The 23175-nt window shown below is 52.7% G+C and overlaps 1 pseudogene; it reads left to right on the top strand.

Annotated features, from left to right (window-relative positions):
• Positions 1–23175, top strand: part of LOC124019913 — a 174347-nt pseudogene that overhangs the window by 74571 nt on the left and 76601 nt on the right.

The following is a 23175-nucleotide window of genomic DNA, read 5'->3' on the forward strand; positions in this document are numbered from 1 at the left end:
TATAGACACAATAACATACAGACATGATAATGTATAGACACAATAACATACAGACATGATAATGTATAGACACAATAACATACAGACATGATAATGTATAGACACAATAACATACAGACATGATAATGTATAGACACAATAACATACAGACATGATAATGATAGACACAATAACATACAGACATGATAATGCATAGACACAATAACATACAGACATGATAATGTATAGACACAATAACATACAGACATGATAATGCATAGACACAATAACATACAGACATGATAATGCATAGACACAATAACATACAGACATGATAATGTATAGACACAATAACATACAGACATGATAATGCATAGAGGCGAGAATGTATTGACACGGTAATGTATAGACACAATAACATACAGACATGATAATGTATAGACACAATAACATACAGACATGATAATGTATAGACACAATAACATACAGACATGATAATGTATAGACACAATAACATACAGACATGATAATGTATAGACACAATAACATACAGACATGATAATGTATAGACACAATAACATACAGACATGATAATGTATAGACACAATAACATACAGACATGATAATGTATAGACACAATAACATACAGACATGATAATGTATAGACACAATAACATACAGACATGATAATGCATAGAGGCGAGAATGTATTGACACGGTAATGTATAGACACAATAACATACAGACATGATAATGTATAGACACAATAACATACAGACATGATAATGCATAGACACAATAACATACAGACATGATAATGCATAGACACAATAACATACAGACATGATAATGTATAGACACAATAACATACAGACATGATAATGTATAGACACAATAACATACAGACATGATAATGCATAGAGACGAGAATGTATTGACACGGTAATGTATAGACATGATAAAGTATAGTCGCGATAATGTACAGACATGATTATGTATATAGACGATAATGTGTATATACACGGTAACGCACATGCATGATCATGTATATCGGCGATAATGTATAAACACGATAATGTATAGACACTAAAGTATACATGTGATAATATATATACATGATAACTTATAGACATGAACATGTATAGGTGTGATAATGTATATATGTGATCATGTATAGACATGATAATGTATATGCATGATAATGTGTAGTTGTAATAATGTAGTGTACTGTACCCTGAGGCTGTAGGACAGAACATACTCTAACCTGTCAGAGAGCAGAGAGCTTTATTTGGTTCTGCAGAAGAGACTGATAACCTTGAAGTGTTGTCTCTCTTTCGCTCCCTGGACCTTCTGTTCTGAGAGGAAGTCACCCTGGCCCCTCTGGGATCCTCCTGCTGTTCTGTTCTAGAGGAGATGTAGAACACTAGAACACTTCCCCTGCAGTTGTAGAACCCTACAACACTTCCCCTGCTGTTGTAGAACACTAGAACACTTCCCCTGCTGTTGTAGAACACTAGAACACTTCACCTGCTGTTGTAGAACACTAGAACACTTCACCTGCTGTTGTAGAACCCTAGAACCCCTGCTGTTGTAGAACACTAATAGTCTGTAATCTCCACTTCCTAATAACCCCTACTACTGGTAGTGTAGTGTAGAACTCCACTCCCCCAATAACCCCTACTACTGGTAGTCTGTAGTCCTTATCTCCACTCCCTAATAACCCCTACTACTGGTAGTCTGTAGTCCTTATCTCCACTCCCTAATAACCCCTACTACTGGTAGTCTGTAGTCCTTATCTCCACTCCCTAATCCCCCTACTACTGGTAGTCTGTAGTCCTTATCTCCACTCCCTAATAACCCCTACTACTGGTAGTCTGTAGTCCTAAACTCCACTCCCCTAATAACCCCTACTACTGGTAGTCTGTAGTCCTTATCTCCACTCCCCTAATAACCCCTACTACTGGTAGTCTGTAGTCCTTATCTCCACTCTCCTAATAACCCCTACTACTGGTAGTCTGTAGTCCTTATCTCCACTCCCTAATAACCCCTACTACTGGTAGTCTGTAGTCCTTATCTCCACTCCCTAATAACCCCTACTACTAGTAGTCTGTAGTCCTTATCTCCACTCCCTAATAACCCCTACTACTAGTAGTCTGTAGTCCTTATCTCCACTCCCTAATAACCCCTACTACTAGTAGTCTGTAGTCCTTATCTCCACTCCCCTAATAACCCCTACTACTGGTAGTCTGTAGTCCTTATCTCCACTCCCCTAATAACCCCTACTATTAGTAGTCTGTAGTCCTTATCTCCACTCCCCTAATAACCCCTACTACTGGTAGTCTGTAGTCCTTATCTCCACTCCCTTCTAGACCCTCCCACAGTCCTCCCCCTTGGAGACCCTCCCACACCCCCCCCCCCTTTGAGACCCCTTTGAGACCCCTTTGAGACCTTTGAGACCCTCCCACAGCCCCCACCCTTCGAGACCCTCCCACAGCCCCCACCCCTAGACCCTCCCACAGCCCCCCTTCGAGACCCTCCCACAGCCCCCACCCTTCGAGACCCTCCCACAGCCCCCACCCTTCTAGACCCTCCCACAGCCGACCCTCCCCCCTTCGAGACCCTCCCACAGCCCCCCCCCCACCCTTCGAGACCCTCCCACAGCCCCACCCTTCGAGACCCTCCCACAGCCCCCCGCTTCTAGACCCTCCCACAGCCCCCCTTCGAGACCCTCCCACAGCCCCCCTTCGAGACCCTCCCACAGACCCTCCCCCCCCCTTCTAGACCCTCCCACAGCCCCCCCCTTCGAGACCCTCCCACAGCCCCCCCCTTCGAGACCCTCCCACAGCCCCCCACCCTTCGAGACCCTCCCACAGCCCCCCCCCCTTCGAGACCCTCCCACAGCCCCCCCACTTCTGGACCCTCCCACAGCCCCCCTTCGAGACCCTCCCACAGCCCCCCCTTCGAGACCCTCCCACAGCCCCCCCCTTCTAGACCCTCCCACAGCCCCCCTTCGAGACCCTCCCACAGCCCCCCTTCGAGACCCTCCCACAGCCCCCCCCTTGTAGACCCTCCCACAGCCCCCACCCTTCGAGACCCTCCCACAGCCCCCACCCTTCGAGACCCTCCCACAGCCCCCACCCTTCGAGACCCTCCCACAGCCCATCCCATCCCAGCACTCAGCTTCCCTCAGCCCATCCCAACCCTCAGCTTCCCTCAGCCCATCCCATCCCAACCCTCAGCTTCCCTCAGCCCATCCCATCCCAACCCTCAGCTTCCCTTAGCCCATCCCAACCCTCAGCTTCCCTCAGCCCATCCCATCCCAACCCTCAGCTTCCCCCTTCGAGACCCTCCCACAGCACCCCCCCTTCGAGACCCTCCCACAGCCCCCATCCTTCTAGACCCTCCCACAGCCCCCACCCTTCGAGATCCTCCCACAGCCCATCCCATCCCAACCCTCAGTTTCCCTCAGCCCATCCCAACCCTCAGTTTCCCTCAGCCCATCCCAACCCTCAGCTTCCCTCAGCCCATCCCATCCCAAACCCCAGCTTCCCTCAGCCCATCCCAACCCTCAGCTTTCCTCAGCCCATCCTAACCCAACCCTCAGTTTCCCTCAGCCCATCCCATCCCAACCCTCAGTTTCCCTCAGCCCATCCCAACCCTCAGCTTCCCTCAGCCCATCCCATCCCATCCCAAACCCCAGCTTCGCTCAGCCCATCCCAACCCTCAGCTTCCCTCATCCCATCCCAACCCCCAGCTTCCCTCAGCCCATCCCAACCCTCAGCTTCCCTCAGCCCATCCCATCCCAACCCCCAGCTTCCCTCAGCCCATCCCAACCCTCAGCTTTCCTCAGCCCATCCCATCCCAACCCTCAGCTTCCCTCAGCCCATCCCAACCCTCAGCTTCCCTCAGCCCATCCCAACCCAACCCCCAGCTTCCCTCAGCCCATCCCAACCCTCAGCTTCCCTCAGCCCATCCCAACCCAACCCCCAGCTTCCCTCAGCCCATCCCAACCCTCAGCTTCCCTCAGCCCATCCCATCCCAACCCCCAGCTTCCCTCAGCCCATCCCATCCCAAACCCCAGCTTCCCTCAGCCCATCCCAACCCTCAGCTTTCCTCAGCCCATCCTAACCCAACCCTCAGCTTCCCTCAGCCCATCCCATCCCTACCCTCAGCTTCCCTCAGCCCATCCCAACCCTCAGCTTCCCTCAGCCCATCCCATCCCAACCCTCAGCTTCCCTCAGCCCATCCCAACCCTCAGCTTCCCTCAGCCCATCCCAACCCTCAGCTTTCCTCAGGCCATCCCAACCCCCAGCTTCCCTCAGCCCATCCCAACCCTCAGCTTCCCTCAGCCCATCCCATCCCTACCCTCAGCTTCCCTCAGCCCATCCCAACCCTCAGCTTCCCTCAGCCCATCCCATCCCAACCCCCAGCTTCCCTCAGCCCATCCCATCCCAAACCCCAGCTTCCCTCAGCCCATCCCAACCCTCAGTTTCCCTCAGCCCATCCCAACCCTCAGCTTCCCTCAGCCCATCCCATCCCAAACCCCAGCTTCCCTCAGCCCATCCCAACCCTCAGCTTCCTTCAGCCCATCCCATCCCTACCCTCAGCTTCCCTCAGCCTTTACCAACCCCCAGCTTCCCTCAGCCCATCCCATCCCAACCCTCAGCTTCCCTCAGCCCATCCCAACCCTCAGCTTCCCTCAGGCCATCCCAACCCTCAGCTTCCCTCAGGCCATCCCAACCCTCAGCTTCCCTCAGCCTTTCCCAACCCCCAGCTTCCCTCAGCCCTTCCCATCCCATACCTCAGCTTCCCTCAGCCCATCCCAACCCTCAGCTTCCCTCAGCCCATCCCAACCCTCAGCTTCCCTCAGCCCATCCCATCCCAACCCTCAGCCCATCCCATCCCAACCCTCAGCTTCCCTCAGCCCATCCCATCCCAACCCTTAGCTTCCCTCAGCCTTTCCCAACCCCCAGCTTCCCTCAGCCCATCCCAACCCTCAGCTTCCCTCAGCACATTCCAACCCTCAGCCTCATCCATCCCAACCCTCAGCTTCCCTCAGTCCATCCCAACCCTCAGCTTCCTCAGCCCATCCCATCCCAACCCTCAGCTTCCCTCCCATCCCAACCCTCAGCCCTCAGCTTCCCTCAGCCTTTCCCAACCCCCAGCTTCCCTCAGCCCATCCCATCCCAACCTCAGCTTCCCTCAGCCCATCCCAACCCTCAGCTTCCCTCAGCCCATCCCAACCCTCAGCTTCCCTCAGCCCATCCCAATCCCAGCCCTCAGCCCATCCCATCCCAACCCTCAGCATCCCAACCCCTCCCTCAGCCCATCCCATCCCAACCCTCAGCTTCCCTCAGCCTTTCCCAACCCCCAGCTTCCCTCAGCCCATCCCAACCCTCAGCTTCCCTCAGCACATTCCAACCCTCAGCTTCCCTCAGTCCATCCCAACCCTCAGCTTCCCTCAGCACATTCCAACCCTCAGCTTCCCTCAGTCCATCCCAACCCTCAGCTTCCCTCAGCCCATCCCATCCCAACCCTTAGCTTCCCTCAGCCCATTCCAACCCTCAGCTTCCCTCAGCCCATCCCAAACCCCAGCTTCCAACAGCCCATCCCAACCCTCAGCTTCCCTCAGCCCATCCCATCCCAACCCTCAGCTTCCCTCAGCCCATCCCAACCCTCAGCTTCCCTCAGCCCATCCCAACCCTCAGCTTCCCTCAGCCCATCCCAACCCTCAGCTTCCCTCAGGCCATCCCAACCCTCAGCTTCCCTCAGCCTTTCCCAACCCCCAGCTTCCCTCAGCCCATCCCATCCCAACCCTCAGCTTCCCTCAGCCCATCCCATCCCAACCCTCAGCTTCCCTTCCAACCCTCAGCTTCCCTCAGCCCATCCCAACCCCCAGCTTCCCTCAGCCCATCCCAACCCTCAGCTTCCCTCAGCCCATTCCCAATTCCTCAGTCCATCCCAACCCTCAGCTTCCCTCAGCCCATCCCAACCCTCAGCTTCCCTCAGCCCATCCCATCCCAACCCTCAGCTTCCCTCAGCCCATCCCATCCCAACCCTCAGCTTCCCTCAGCCCATCCCATCCCAACCCTCAGCTTCCCTCAGCCCATCCCAACCCTCAGCTTCCCTCAGCCCATCCAAACCCTCAGCCCAGCCCATCCCAACCCTCAGCTTCCCTCAGCCCATCCCACCCCAGCCCTCAGCCCATCCCATCCCAACCCTCAGCTTCCCTCAGCCCATCCCAACCCTCAGCTTCCCTCAGCCCATCCCAACCCTCAGCTTCCCTCAGCCCATCCCAACCCTCAGCTTCCCTCAGCCCATCCCAACCCTCAGCTTCCCTCAGGCCATCCCAACCCTCAGCTTCCCTCAGGCCATCCCAACCCTCAGCTTCCCTCAGCTCCCAACCCCAGCTTCCCTCAGCCTTTCCCAACCCCCAGCTTCCCTCAGCCCATCCCATCCCAACCCTCAGCTTCCCTCAGCCCATCCCATCCCAACCCTCAGCTTCCCTCAGCCTTTCCCAACCCCCAGCTTCCCTCAGCCCATCCCAACCCTCAGCTTCCCTCAGCCCATTCCAACCCTCAGCTTCCCTCAGTCCATCCCAACCCTCAGCTTTCCTCAGCCCATCCCATCCCAACCCTCAGCTTCCCTCAGCCCATCCCAACCCTCAGCTTCCCTCAGCCCATCCCATCCCAACCCTCATCCCATCCCAACCCTCAGCTTCCCTCAGCCCATCCCATCCCAACCCTTAGCTTCCCTCAGCCCATTCCAACCCTCAGCTTCCCTCAGCCCATCCCAAACCCCAGCTTCCAACAGCCCATCCCAACCCTCAGCTTCCCTCAGCCCATCCCATACCAACCCTCAGCTTCCCTCAGCCCGTCCCAACCCTCAGCTTCCCTCAGCCCATCCCAACCCTCAGCTTCCCTCAGGCCATCCCAACCCTCAGCTTCCCTCAGGCCATCCCAACCCTCAGCTTCCCTCAGCCTTTCCCAACCCCCAGCTTCCCTCAGCCCATCCCATCCCAACCCTCAGCTTCCCTCAGCCCATCCCATCCCAACCCTCAGCTTCCCTCCATTCCCAACCCTCAGCTTCCCTTCCATCCCAACCCTCAGCTTCCCTCAGCCCATCCCCCAACCCTCAGCTTCCTCAGCCCATCCCAACCCTCAGCTTCCCTCAGCCCATCCATCCCAACCCTCAGCTTTCCTCAGCCCATCCCATCCCAACCCTCAGCTTCCCTCAGCCCATCCCAACCCTCAGCTTCCCTCAGCCCATCCCAACCCTCAGCCCATCCCATCCCAACCCTCAGCTTCCCTCAGCCCATCCCAACCCTCAGCTTCCCTCAGCCCATCCCAACCCTCAGCTTCCCTCAGCCCATCCCATCCCAACCCTCAGCCCATCCCATCCCAACCCTCAGCTTCCCTCAGCCCATCCCAACCCTTAGCTTCCCTCAGCCCATTCCAACCCTCAGCTTCCCTCAGCCCATCCCAACCCCCAGCTTCCCTCAGCCCATCCCAACCCTCAGCTTCCCTCAGCCCATTCCAACCCTCAGCTTCCCTCAGTCCATCCCAACCCTCAGCTTTCCTCAGCCCAGCCCATCCCAACCCTCAGCTTCCCTCAGCCCATCCCATCCCAACCCTCAGCCCATCCCATCCCAACCCTCAGCTTCCCTCAGCCCATCCCATCCATCCCAACCCTCAGCTTCCAACCCTCAGCTTCCTCAGCCATCCCAACCCTCAGCTTCCCTCAGCCCCTCCCAACCCCCTCAGCTTCCCTCAGCCCATCCCATCCCAACCCTCAGCCCATCCCATCCCAACCCTCAGCTTCCCTCAGCCCATCCCATCCCAACCCTCAGCTTCCCTCAGCCTTTCCCAATCCCCTCAGCTTCCCTCAGCCCATCCCAACCCTCAGCTTCCCTCAGCCCATTCCAACCCTCAGCTTCCCTCAGCCCATCCCAACCCTCAGCCCATTCCTCAGCCCATCCCATCCCAACCCTCAGCTCCCAACCCCCAGCTTCCCTCAGCCATCCCAACCCTCAGCTTCCCTCAGGCCATCCCAACCCTCAGCTTCCCTCAGCCTTTCCCAACCCCAGCTTCCCTCAGCCCATCCCATCCCCCTCAGCTTCCCTCAGCCCATCCCAACCCTCAGCTTCCCTCAGCCCATCCCATCCCAACCCTCAGCTTCCCTCAGCCCATCCCATCCCAACCCTCAGCCCATCCCATCCCAACCCTCAGCTTCCCTCAGCCCATCCCATCCCAACCCTCAGCTTCCCTCAGCCCATTCCCAACCCTCAGCTTCCCTCAGCCCATCCCAACCCTCAGCTTCCCTCAGCCCATCCCACCCCAGCTTCCCTCAGCCCATCCCAACCCTCAGCTTCCCTCAGCCCATCCCAACCCCCATCCCAACCCTCAGCTTTCCTCAGCCCATCCCATCCCAACCCTCAGCTTCCCTCAGCCCATCCCATCCCAACCCTCAGCTTCCCTCAGCCCATCCCAACCCTCAGCTTCCCTCAGCATCCCAATCCCATCCCAACCCTCAGCCCATCCCATCCCAACCCTCAGCTTCCCTCAGCCCATCCCAACCCAGCTTCCCTCAGCCCATCCCAACCCTCAGCTTCCTCAGCCCATCCCAACCCTCAGCTTCCCTCAGCCCATCCCAACCCTCAGCTTCCCTCAGCCCATCCCACCCCACCAACCCTCAGCTTCCTCAGCCCATCCCAACCCTCAGCTTCCCTCAGCCCATCCCAACCCTCAGCTTCCCTCAGGCCATCCCAACCCTCAGCTTCCCTCAGGCCATCCCAACCCTCAGCTTCCCTCAGCCTTCCCAACCCCAGCCCCTCCCTCCCCCTCAGCTTCCCATCCCATCCCAACCCTCAGCTTCCCTCAGCCCATCCCATCCCAACCCTCAGCTTCCCTCAGCCTTTCCCAACCCCCCTCAGCTTCCCTCAGCCCATCCCAACCCTCAGCTTCCCTCAGCCCATCCCAACCCTCAGCCCTCAGCCCATCCCTTCCCTCAGCCCATCCCATCCCAACCCTCAGCTTTCCTCAGCCCATCCCATCCCAACCCTCAGCTTCCCTCAGCCCATCCCAACCCTCAGCTTCCCTCAGCCCATCCCATCCCAACCCTCATCCCATCCCAACCCTCAGCTTCCCTCAGCCCATCCCATCCCAACCCTTAGCTTCCCTCAGCCCATTCCAACCCTCAGCTTCCCTCAGCCCATCCCAAACCCCAGCTTCCATCAGCCCATCCCAACCCTCAGCTTCCCTCAGCCCATCCCATACCAACCCTCAGCTTCCCTCAGCCTGTCCCAACCCTCAGCTTCCCTCAGCCCATCCCAACCCTCAGCTTCCCTCAGGCCATCCCAACCCTCAGCTTCCCTCAGGCCATCCCAACCCTCAGCTTCCCTCAGCCTTTCCCAACCCCCAGCTTCCCTCAGCCCATCCCAACCCTCAGCTTCCCTCAGCCCATCCCATCCCAACCCTCAGCTTCCCTCAGCCTTTCCCAACCCCCAGCTTCCCTCAGCCCATCCCAACCCTCAGCTTCCCTCAGCCCATTCCAACCCTCAGCTTCCCTCAGTCCATCCCAACCCTCAGCTTTCCTCAGCCCATCCCATCCCAACCCTCAGCTTCCCTCAGCCCATCCCATCCCAACCCTCAGCTTCCCTCAGCCCATCCCATCCCAACCCTCAGCTTCCCTCAGCCCATCCCAACCCTCAGCTTCCCTCAGCCCATCCCAACCCTCAGCTTCCCTCAGCCCATCCCATCCCAACCCTCAGCCCATCCCATCCCAACCCTCAGCTTCCCTCAGCCCATCCCAACCCTCAGCTTCCCTCAGCCCATCCCAACCCTCAGCTTCCCTCAGCCCATCCCAACCCTCAGCTTCCCTCAGCCCATCCCAACCCTCAGCTTCCCTCAGCCCATCCCAACCCTCAGCTTCCCTCAGCCCATCCCAACCCCATCCCAACCCTCAGCTTCCCTCAGGCCATCCCAACCCTCAGCTTCCCTCAGCCATCCCCCAACCCCCAGCTTCCCTCAGCCCATCCCATCCCATCCCAACCCTCAGCTTCCCTCAGCCCATCCCATCCCAACCCTCAGCTTCCCTCAGCCTTTCCCAACCCCCAGCTTCCCTCAGCCCATCCCAACCCTCAGCTTCCCTCAGCCCATTCCAACCCTCAGCTTCCCTCAGTCCATCCCAACCCTCAGCTTTCCTCAGCCCATCCCATCCCAACCCTCAGCTTCCCTCAGCCCATCCCATCCCAACCCTCAGCTTCCCTCAGCCCATCCCATCCCAACCCTCAGCTTCCCTCAGCCCATCCCAACCCTCAGCTTCCTCAGCCCATCCCATCCCAGCCCATCCCATCCTTCAGCTTCCCTCAGCCCATCCAACCCTCAGCTTCCCTCAGCCCATCCCAAACCCCAGCTTCCCTCAGCCCATCCCAACCCTCAGCTTCCCTCAGCCCATCCCATCCCAACCTCCTCCTCAGCCCATCCCATCCCAACCCTCAGCTTCCCTCAGCCCATCCCAACCCTCAGCTTCCCTCAGCCCATCCCAACCCTCAGCTTCCCTCCCAGCTTCCCTCAGCCCATCCCATCCCAACCCTCAGCTTCCCTCAGCCTTTCCCAACCCCCAGCTTCCCTCAGCCCATCCCATCCCAACCCTCAGCTTCCCTCAGCCCATCCCATCCCAACCCTCAGCTTCCCTCAGCCCATCCCAACCCCCAGCTTCCCTCAGCCCATCCCAACCCTCAGCTTCCCTCAGCCCATTCCAACCCTCAGCTTCCCTCAGCTTCCCCATCCCCCAACCCTCAGCTTCCTCAGCCCATCCATCAGCCCATCCCAACCCTCAGCCCTCAGCATCCCATCCCAACCCTCAGCCTCAGCCCATCCCATCCCAACCCTCAGCTTCCCTCAGCCCATCCCAACCCTCAGCTTCCTCAGCCCATCCCAACCCTCAGCTTCCCTCAGCCCTCCCATCCCCCAGCTTCCCTCAGCCCATCCCATCCCAACCCTCAGCTTCCCCATCCCATCCCAACCCTCAGCTTCCCTCAGCCCCCATCCCAACCCTCAGCTTCCCCTCAGCCCATTCCAACCCTCAGCTTCCCTCAGCCCATCCCAACCCCCAGCTTCCCTCAGCCCATCCCAACCCTCAGCTTCCCTCAGCCCATTCCAACCCTCAGCTTCCCTCAGCCCATCCCAACCCTCAGCTTCCTCAGCCCATCCCATCCCAACCCTCAGCTTCCTCAGCCCATCCCAACCCCACCCTCAGCCCATCCCATCCCAACCCTCAGCTTCCTCAGCCCATCCCATCCCAACCCTTAGCCAACCCTCAGCCCATCCCATCCCAACCCTCCCTCAGCCCATTCCCAACCCTCAGCTTCCCTCAGCCCATCCCAAACCCCAGCTTCCTCAGCCCATCCCAACCCTCAGCTTCCCTCAGCCCATCCCACCCTACCAACCCTCAGCTTCCCTCAGCCCGTCCCAACCCTCAGCTTCCCTCAGCCCATCCCTTCCCAACCCTCCAGCTTCCCTCAGCCCATCCCATCCAAACCCTCAGCCCATCCCATCTCAACCCTCAGCTTCCTCAGCCCATCCCAACCCTCAGCTTCCCTCAGCCCATCCCAACCCCCAGCTCCCTCAGCCCATCCCAACCCTCAGCTTCCCTCCCATCCCAACCCTCAGCTTCCCTCAGCCCATCCCAACCCTCAGCTTCCCTCAGCCCATCCCACCCCAAACCCTCAGCCCATCCCATCTCAACCCTCAGCTTCACTCAGCCCATCCCATCCCAACCCCCCCAGCTTCCCCCTCAGCCCATCCCAACCCTCAGCTTCCTCAGCCCATCCCAACCCTCAACTTCCCTCAGCCCATCCCAACCCCCAGCTTCCCTCAGCCCATTCCAACCCCCAGCTTCCCTCAGCCCATCCCATCTCAACCCTCAGCTTCCCTCAGCCCATCCCATCCCTACCCTCAGCTTCCCTCAGCCCATCCCAACCCTCAGCTTCCCTCAGCCCATCCCATCCCAACCCCCAGCTTCCCTCAGCCCATCCCATCCCAAACCCCAGCTTCCCTCAGCCCATCCCAACCCTCAGCTTCCCTCAGCCCATCCCATCCCTACCCTCAGCTTCCCTCAGCCCATCCCAACCCCATCCCAACCCTCAGCTTCCCTCAGCCTTTACCAACCCCCAGCTTCCCTCAGCCCATCCCATCCCAACCCTCAGCTTCCCTCAGCCCATCCCATCCCAACCCTCAGCTTCCCTCAGCCCATCCCAACCCTCAGCTTCCCTCAGGCCATCCCAACCCTCAGCTTCCCTCAGCCCATCCCAACCCTCAGCTTCCCTCAGGCCATCCCAACCCTCAGCTTCCCTCAGGCCATCCCAACCCTCAGCTTCCCTCAGCCTTTCCCAACCCCCAGCTTCCCTCAGCCCATCCCATCCCAACCCTCAGCTTCCCTCAGCCCATCCCATCCCAACCCTCAGCTTCCCTCAGCCCATCCCAACCCTCAGCTTCCCTCAGGCCATCCCAACCCTCAGCTTCCCTCAGCCCATCCCAACCCTCAGCTTCCCTCAGGCCATCCCAACCCTCAGCTTCCCTCAGGCCATCCCAACCCTCAGCTTCCCTCAGCCTTTCCCAACCCTCAGCTTCCCTCAGCCCATCTCAGCCCATCCCAACCCTCAGCTTCCCTCAGCCCATCCCATCCCAACCCTCAGCTTCCTCAGCCCATCCCAACCCTCAGCTTCCCTCCCATCCCAACCCTCAGCTTCCCTCAGCCCATCCCATCCCAACCCTCAGCTTCCCTCAGCCTTTCCCAACCCCCAGCTTCCCTCAGCCCATTCCAACCCTCAGCTTCCCTCAGTCCATCCCAACCCTCAGCTTTCCTCAGCCCATCCCAACCCTCAGCTTCCCTCAGCCCATCCCAACCCTCAGCTTCCCTCAGCCCATCCCATCCCAACCCTCACCTTCCCTCAGCCCATCCCAACCCTCAGCTTCCCTCAGCCCATCCCTTCCTCAATCCCCTCAGCTTCCCTCAGCCCATCCCATCCAAACCCTCAGCCCATCCAATCCAACCCTCAGCTTCCCTCAGCCCATCCCAACCCTCAGCTTCCCTCAGCCCATCCCAACCCTCAGCTTCCCTCAGCCCATCCAAACCCTCAGCTTCAACCCTCAGCTCAGCCCATCCCAACCCTCAGCTTCCCTCAGCCCATCCCATCCAAACCCTCAGCCCATCCCATCTCAACCCTCAGCTTCACTCAGCCCATCCCATCCCAACCCCCAGCTTCACTCAGCCCATCCCAACCCTCAGCTTCCCTCAGCCCATCCCAACCCTCAGCTTCACTCAGCCCATCCCAACCCTCCGCTTCCCTCAGCCCATCCCATCCAAACCCTCAGCCCATCCCATCTCAACCCTCAGCTTCACTCAGCCCATCCCATCCCAACCCCCAGCTTCACTCAGCCCATCCCAACCCTCAGCTTCCTCAGCCCATCCCAACCCTCAGCTTCCCTCAGCCCATCCCAACCCTCAGCTTCCCTCAGCCCATCCCATCCCAACCCTCAGCTTCCCTCAGCCCATTCCAACCCCCAGCTTCCCTCAGCCCATCCCATCCAACCCTCAGCTTCCCTCAGCCCATCCCAACCCCCAGCTTCCCTCAGCCCATCCCAACCCCCAGCTTCCCTCAGCCCATCCCAACCCCCAGCTTCCCTCAGCCCATCCCAACCCCCAGCTTCCCTCAGCCCATCCCAACCCCCAGCTTCCCTCAGCCCATCCCAACCCCCAGCTTCCCTCAGCCCATCCCAACCCTCAGCTTCCTCAGCCCATCCCAACCCCAGCTTCCCTCCCAGCTTCCCTCAGCCCATCCCAACCCCAGCTTCCCTCAGCCCATCCCAACCCCAGCTTCCCTCAGCCCATCCCAACCCCCAGCTTCCCTCAGCCCATCCCAACCCCCAGCTTCCCTCAGCCCATCTCTCTCTGCTGGCCACCCACTTTGGGTTTCTACACAACACATATCTTTCAACTATGCTGTGATGTTTAATGATACTTAATGATACTGTAGTAATGATACCATGGTAACCTAGCAGACATGCTATGATATGACTGTAGTTCTCCCTGAGGATGATACTTAATGATACTGTAGTAATGGTACCATGGTAACCTAGCATGCTATGATATGACTGTAGTTCTCCCTGAGGATGATACTGTAGTAATGATACCATGGTAACCTAGCAGGCATGCTATGATATGACTGTAGTTCTCCCTGAGGATGATACTTAATGATACTGTAGTAATGGTACCATGGTAACCTAGCAGACATGCTATGATATGACTGTAGTTCTCATATCTTTCAACTGCTTCCCTGAGGATGATACTTAATGATACTGTAGTAATGATACCATGGTAACCTAGCAGACATGCTATGATATGACTGTAGTTCTGTCTGAGGATGATACTTAATGATACTGTAGTAATGGTACCATGGTAACCTAGCATGCTATGATATGACTGTAGTTCTCCCTGAGGATGATACTTAATGATACTGTAGTAATGGTACCATGGTAACCTAGCATGCTATGATATGACTGTAGTTCTCCCTGAGGATGATACTTAATGATACTGTAGTAATGGTACCATGGTAACCTAGCATGCTATGATATGACTGTAGTTCTGTCTGAGGATGATACTTAATGATACTGTAGTAATGGTACCATGGTAACCTAGCAGACATGCTATGATATGACTGTAGTTCTCCCTGAGGATGATACTTAATGATACTGTAGTAATGGTACCATGGTAACCTAGCAGACATGCTATGATATGACTGTAGTTCTGTCTGAGGATGATACTTAATGATACTGTAGTAATGGTACCATGGTAACCTAGCAGACATGCTATGATATGACTGTAGTTCTCCTGAGGATGATACTTAATGATACTGTAGTAATGGTACCATGGTAACCTAGCAGCATGCTATGATATGACTGTAGTTCTCCATGAGGATGATACTTAATGATACTGTAGTAATGGTACCATGGTAACCTAGCATGCTATGATATGACTGTAGTTCTCCCTGAGGATGATACTTAATGATACTGTAGTAATGATACCATGGTAACCTAGGAGACATGCTATATTATGACTGTAGTTCTGTCTGAGCATGATACTTAATGATACTGTAGTAATGGTACCATGGTAACCTAGCAGACATGCTATGATATGACTGTAGTTCTGTCTAGATGCTGTTTGTTTTGCTGCTGACTGTGTCCTGTCGTTCTCCAGAACAACGGAAGAACTACACCAAAAACAGCATCAACAGCATGACGAACACCTCGCAGTACCATGTTGAGGTCAGTCTACTGCCGTACATACAGCGTGACTAACACCATGTTGAGGTCAGTCTACTACCGTACATACAGCGTGACTAACACCATGTTGAGGTCAGTCTACTACCGTACATACAGCGTGACTAACACCATGTTGAGGTCAGTCTACTACCGTACATACAGCGTGACTAACACCATGTTGAGGTCAGTCTACTACCGATACATACAGCATGACTAACACCATGTTGAGGTCAGTCTACTACCATACATACAGCGTGACTAACACCATGTTGAGGTCAGTCTACTACCATACATACAGCGTGACTAACACCATGTTGAGGTCAGTCTACTACCATACATACAGCGTGACTAACACCATGTTGAGGTCAGTCTACTACCGTACATACAGCATGACTAACACCATGTTGAGGTCAGTCTACTACCGTACATACAGCGTGACTAACACCATGTTGAGGTCAGTCTACTACCGTACATACAGCGTGACTAACACCATGTTGAGGTCAGTCTACTACCGTACATACAGCGTGACTAACACCATGTTGAGGTCAGTCTACTACCGTACATACAGCGTGACTAACACCATGTTGAGGTCAGTCTACTACCGTACATACAGCGTGACTAACACCATGTTGAGGTCAGTCTACTACCGTACATACAGCGTGACTAACACCATGTTGAGGTCAGTCTACTACCGTACATACAGCGTGACTAACACCATGTTGAGGTCAGTCTACTACCGTACATACAGCGTGACTAACACCATGTTGAGGTCAGTCTACTACCGTACATACAGCGTGACTAACACCATGTTGAGGTCAGTCTACTACCGTACATACAGCGTGACTAACACCATGTTGAGGTCAGTCTACTGCCGTACATACAGCGTGACTAACACCATGTTGAGGTCAGTCTACTACCGTACATACAGCGTGACTAACACCATGTTGAGGTCAGTCTACTACCGTACATACAGCGTGACTAACACCATGTTGAGGTCAGTCTACTGCCGTACATACAGCGTGACTAACACCATGTTGAGGTCAGTCTACTACCGTACATACAGCGTGACTAACAACACCATGTTGAGGTCAGTCTACTACCGTACATACAGCGTGACTAACACCATGTTGAGGTCAGTCTACTACCGTACATACAGCGTGACTAACACCATGTTGAGGTCAGTCTACTACCGTACATACAGCGTGACTAACACCATGTTGAGGTCAGTCTACTACCGTACATACAGCGTGACTAACACCATGTTGAGGTCAGTCTACTACCGTACATACAGCGTGACTAACACCATGTTGAGGTCAGTCTACTACCGTACATACAGCGTGACTAACACCATGTTGAGGTCAGTCTACTACCGTACATACAGCGTGACTAACACCATGTTGAGGTCAGTCTACTACCGTACATACAGCGTGACTAACACCATGTTGAGGTCAGTCTACTACCGTACATACAGCGTGACTAACACCATGTTGAGGTCAGTCTACTACCGTACATACAGCGTGACTAACACCATGTTGAGGTCAGTCTACTACCGTACATACAGCGTGACTAACACCATGTTGAGGTCAGTCTACTACCGTACATACAGCGTGACTAACACCATGTTGAGGTCAGTCTACTACCGTACATACAGCGTGACTAACACCATGTTGAGGTCAGTCTACTACCGTACATACAGCGTGACTAACACCATGTTGAGGTCAGTCTACTACCGTACATACAGCGTGACTAACACCATGTTGAGGTCAGTCTACTACCGTACATACAGCGTGACTAACACCATGTTGAGGTCAGTCTACTACCGTACATACAGCGTGACTAACACCATGTTGAGGTCAGTCTACTACCGTACATACAGCGTGACTAACACCATGTTGAGGTCAGTCTACTACCGTACATACAGCGTGACTAACACCATGTTGAGGTCAGTCTACTACCGTACATACAGCGTGACTAACACCATGTTGAGGTCAGTCTACTACCATACATACAGCGTACCATACATACAGCGTGACTAACACCATGTTGAGGTCAGTCTACTACCATACATACAGTGTGTTAGTGGTAGGGTTGAGATTGTTACTAACTTGTGTCCCAAACCCTCTCCCATCTCTCCTATTCCCTCTGTGTCCCAAACCCTCTCCCATCTCTCCTATTCCCTCTGTGTCTCAAACCCTCTCCCATCTCTCCTATCCCCCTGTGTCCCAATCCATCTCCCATCTCTCCTACCCCCCCTGTGTCCCAAACCCTCTCCCATCTCTCTTATCCCCCCTGTGTTCCAAACCCTCTCTAATCTCTCCTGTCCCCCCTGTGTCCCAAACTCTCTCCCATCTCTTCTATCCCCCCTGTGTTCCAAACCCTCTCTAATCTCTCCTGTCCCCCCTGTGTCCCAAACTCTCTCCCATCTCTCCTATCCCCCCTGTGTCCCAAACCCTCTCTCCTCTCTCCTATCCTCTCCGTGTCCCAAACCCTCTCTAATCTCTCCTATCCTCTCCGTGTCCCAAACCCTCTCTCATCTCTCCTATCCTCTCCGTGTCCCAACCCTCTCCTCTCTCCTATCCTCTCCGTGTCCCAAACCCTCTCTAATCTCTCCTATCCTCTCCGTGTCCCAAACCCTCTCTCATTTCTCCTATCCTCTCCGTGTCCCAACCCTCTCCTCTCTCCTCTCAGCACCTGACCACATTTGTTCTGGACAGGAAGGAAGCCATGATCAACACTGAGGATGGAATCAGGAAGCTCCGCCTGCTGGATGCCAAGGGGAAGGTGAAGCACAGAACACATGTATCTGCTGTACAGATCCAATGTGTTCCTATTGGTTAGATATCAGGTATCTGCTGTACAGATCCAATGTGTTCCTATTGGTTAGATATCAGGTATCTGCTGTACAGATCCAATGTGTTCCTATTGGTTAGATATCAGGTATCTGCTGTACAGATCCAATGTGTTCCTATTGGTTAGATATCAGGTATCTGCTGTACAGATCCAATGTGTTCCTATTGGTTAGATATCAGGTATCTGCTGTACAGATCCAATGTGTTCCTATTGGTTTGATATCAGGTATCTGCTGTACAGATCCAATGTGTTCCTATTGGTTAGATATCAGGTATCTGCTGTACAGATCCAATGTGTTCCTATTGGTTAGATATCAGGTATCTGCTGTACAGATCCAATGTGTTCCTATTGGTTAGATATCAGGTATCTGCTGTACAGATCCAATGTGTTCCTATTGGTTTGATATCAGGTATCTGCTGTACAGATCCAATGTGTTCCTATTGGTTAGATATCAGGTATCTGCTGTACAGATCCAATGTGTTCCTATTGGTTAGATATCAGGTATCTGCTGTACAGATCCAATGTGTTCCTATTGGTTAGATATCAGGTATCTGCTGTACAGATCCAATGTGTTCCTATTGGTTAGATATCAGGTATCTGCTGTACAGATCCAATGTGTTCCTATTGGTTTGATATCAGGTATCTGCTGTACAGATCCAATGTGTTCCTATTGGTTAGATATCAGGTATCTGCTGTACAGATCCAATGTGTTCCTATTGGTTAGATATTAGGTATCTGCTTGTACAGATCCAATGTGTTCCTATTGGTTAGATATTAGGTATCTGCTGTACAGATCCAATGTGTTCCTATTGGTTAGATATCAGGTATCTGCTGTACAGATCCAATGTGTTCCTATTGGTTAGATATCAGGTATCTGCTGTACAGATCCAATATGTTCCTATTGGTTTGATATCAGGTATCTGCTTGTACAGATCCAATGTGTTCCTATTGGTTAGATATCAGGTATCTGCTTGTACAGATCCAATGTGTTCCTATTGGTTAGATATCAGGTATCTGCTGTACAGATCCAATGTGTTCCTATTGGTTAGATATCAGGTATCTGCTGTACAGATCCAATGTGTTCCTATTGGTTAGATATCAGGTATCTGCTGTACAGATCCAATGTGTTCCTATTGGTTAGATATCAGGTATCTGCTGTACAGATCCAATGTGTTCCTATTGGTTAGATATCAGGTATCTGCTGTACAGATCCAATGTGTTCCTATTGGTTTGATATCAGGTATCTGCTGTACAGATCCAATGTGTTCCTATTGGTTAGATATCAGGTATCTGCTGTACAGATCCAATGTGTTCCTATTGGTTTGATATCAGGTATCTGCTGTACAGATCCAATGTGTTCCTATTGGTTTGATATCAGGTATCTGCTGTATAGATCCAATGTGTTCCTATTGATTTGATATCAGGTATGGACCCAGGACATGTTGCTGCAGGTGGAGGAGAAGACAGTCAGCCTCATCGACCCAGAGACCAAGGTGGGTGAGCAGGAATGCCGTCTGAAGAACCAGCTCTGATACACTGGACAGGGGTATCATGGGACCTACTGGTTAGACCAGGGATATCATATCAGGGAATTATTGAAAGTCATCTTGGCTAGTGGATCTCTAAAAGCCCATTTATGCCTGACCTGAAAATGTGATTGGAGGTGGTGTATGGAAGATGACGTCGTAGTGTGGAGCCTGAGGCGTGCAGAGGCCAAATGGCGCTCCGTAACCCCCATGACCGTGCCCACGTGTTGTAATGTTGACTCTAGGTGGGGGGGTCCTGTATAAACACAACAGCTCCATACCCCCATGACCGTGCCCACGTGTTGTAATGTTGACTCTAGGTGGGGGGGTCCTGTATAAACACAACAGCTCTGCCATGCTCAGGGTAACGGCAGGTCCTGTATAAACACAACAGCTCTGCCATGCTCAGGGAAACGGTAGATGGATCAACCTATTACGGCTGGGGGTTCCGCTAGCGGAACGTTTCGACAACATCCGGTGAAATTACAGAGCGCGAAATTCAAAAAAGAAATATTAGAAATATTTAACTTTCATACATTCACAGGTGCAATACACCAAATTAAAGCTTAACTTCTTGTTAATCTAGCCACTGTGTCAGATTTCAAAAAGGCTTTATGGCGAAAGCAAACCATGTGATTATCTGAGGCCGGCGCCCCATCAAACAAACACATGACAATCATATTTCAACCCGCCAGGCGCGACACAAAAGTCAGAAATAACGATATATAATATAATTCATTTGAAGATCTTCTTCTGTTGGCACTCCAATATGTCCCAGAAACATCACAAACGGTCCTTTTGTTCGATTAATTCCGTCGTTATATCTCCAAAATGTCCATTTATTTGGCGCGTTTGATTCAGAAATACACCGGTTCCAACTCGCCCAACATGACTACAAAATATCTAATAAGTTACCTGTAAACTTTGTCCAAACATTTCAAACAACTTTCCTAATCCAACTTTAGATATTTTAAAACATAAATAATCGATAAACGGGATAAAACTGTGTTCAATACCGGACGAAAACAAGGTGAAGCACGTTCCAGGTCGCGCACCAAAACATTAGACCTGGAGTGACACATGAAAATAATTCATTTCTCAAAGGAAAAACATCAACCAATTTCTAAAGACTGTTGACATCTAGTGGAAGCCATAGGAACTGCAACCAAATGCCTCAGAAATCTAGATTCACATAGAAAACCAATTGAAAACAGTCACCTCAAAAACAAATTCCTGGATGGTTTGTCCTCGGGGTTTCACCTGCCAAATAAGGTATGTTATACTCACAGACATAATTTTAACAGTTTTAGAAATCTTAGAGTGTTTTCTTTCCAAATCTACCAATATATGCATATCCTAGCTTCTGGGCCTGAGTAGCAGGCAGTTTACTTTGGGCACGCTTTTCATCCGGACGTGAAAATACCGCCCCCTAGCCCGAAGAGGTTTTAATGCCTTGACTTCTACAGAGGTCGTATCACTGTAACGATGTACAGCCACTACAGACAGTGGATTGTCCATGCAGAGCCTTTAACAAGAACAGTTTGATCAGTGTTTTGATCAGTGTTTTGATCAGTTGATTGATCAGTGGTTTGATCAGTGGTTTGATCAGTTGATTGATCAGTGGTTTTATCAGTAGTTTGATCAGTGTTTTGATCAGTGGTCTGATCAGTTGATTGATCAGTGTTTTGATCAGTTGATTGATCAGTGGTCTGATCAGTTGTTTGATCAGTGTTTTGATCAGTGGTTTGATCAGTGGTCTGATCAGTAGTTTGATCAGTTGATTGATCCGTGGTTTGATCAGTGGTCTGATCAGTGGTTTGATCAGTGGTCTGATCAGTAGTTTGATCAGTGGTCTGATCATTGGTTTGATCAGTTGATTGATCAGTGGTTTGATCAGTGGTCTGATAAGTGATTTGATCAGTGGTCTGATTAGTGGTTTGATCAGTGGTCTGATCATCGGTCTGATCAGTTGATTGATCCGTGGTTTGATCAGTGGTCTGATAAGTGGTTTGATCAGTGGTCTGATCATCGGTCTGATCAGTTGATGGTGTAGTATGGTGTAGTATTTTCCCCATGTGATTAGATGGGTATTAGGTGTGAACCAAAGGGTCCTATAGTCCTGGCCTTCTATAAGAGGCCTTCTATCATCTGGGAACCTTTTTACACCAAGTTTAAACCATAACTTCCTTAATGACCTGAATATTCAGAGGCTGGTCTCAGTACAGTTTTTAATCTGGTTCTGTTAACTGACCTGTTTGTTAGGGCTGGTCTCAGTACAGTTTTTAAGCTGGTTCTGTTAACTGACCTGTTTGTTAGGGCTGGTCTCAGTACAGTTTTTAAGCTGGTTAACTGACATGTTGGTTATTGTTTCAGAATGAGTTGGAGAACTTTCCCTTGGGGACCATCATGCACTGCCAGGCAGTGATGTCATCCTGCAACTACGACTCCATCTTGGCTCTGGTGTGTAAGGAGCCAGGCCAGGGCAAACCAGACCTGCACCTGTTCCAGTGTGATGACATCAAGGTACACACACACACACACACACACACACACACACACACACACACACACACACACACACACACACACACACACACACACACACACACACACACACACACACACACACACACACACACACACACACACACACACACACACACACACACAGTTAGTGATGTATTCTCTCTCTGTCTGTCTGTCTGTCTGTCTGTCTCCACCAGGCCAACCTGATCCAGGCTGATATAGAGGGGGCCATGATGGATCAGAAGGGAGGCAAGGTGAAGAAGAGACCTGAAACACTACGGTACAACACCTCTAACTACCTGTCGTCTCTGACTGGACTCTGTACTGTAGTAGAGACTAGAAACACTAGGTTATAACACCTCTAACTACCTGTCGTCTCTGACTGGACTCTGTACTGTAGTAGAGACTAGAAACACTAGGTTATAACACCTCTAACTACCTGTCGTCTCTGACTGGACTCTGTACTGTAGTAGAGACTAGAAACACTAGGTTATAACACCTCTAACTACCTGTCGTCTCTGACTGGACTCTGTACTGTAGTAGAGACTAGAAACACTAGGTTATAACACCTCTAACTACCTGTCGTCTCTGACTGGACTCTGTACTGTAGTAGAGACTAGAAACACTAGGTTATAACACCTCTAACTACCTGTCGTCTCTGACTGGACTCTGTACTGTAGTAGAGACTAGAAACACTAGGTTATAACACCTCTAACTACCTGTCGTCTCTGACTGGACTCTGTACTGTAGTAGAGACTAGAAACACTAGGTTATAACACCTCTAACTACCTGTCGTCTCTGACTGGACTCTGTACTGTAGTAGAGACTAGAAACACTAGGTTATAACACCTCTAACTACCTGTCGTCTCTGACTGGACTCTGTACTGTAGTAGAGACTAGAAACACTAGGTTATAACACCTCTAACTACCTGTCGTCTCTGACTGGACTCTGTACTGTAGTAGAGACTAGA

This window comes from Oncorhynchus gorbuscha, unplaced genomic scaffold, assembly GCF_021184085.1.
Source record: "Oncorhynchus gorbuscha isolate QuinsamMale2020 ecotype Even-year unplaced genomic scaffold, OgorEven_v1.0 Un_scaffold_722, whole genome shotgun sequence".
NCBI classification, from domain to species: Eukaryota; Metazoa; Chordata; class Actinopteri; order Salmoniformes; family Salmonidae; genus Oncorhynchus; species Oncorhynchus gorbuscha.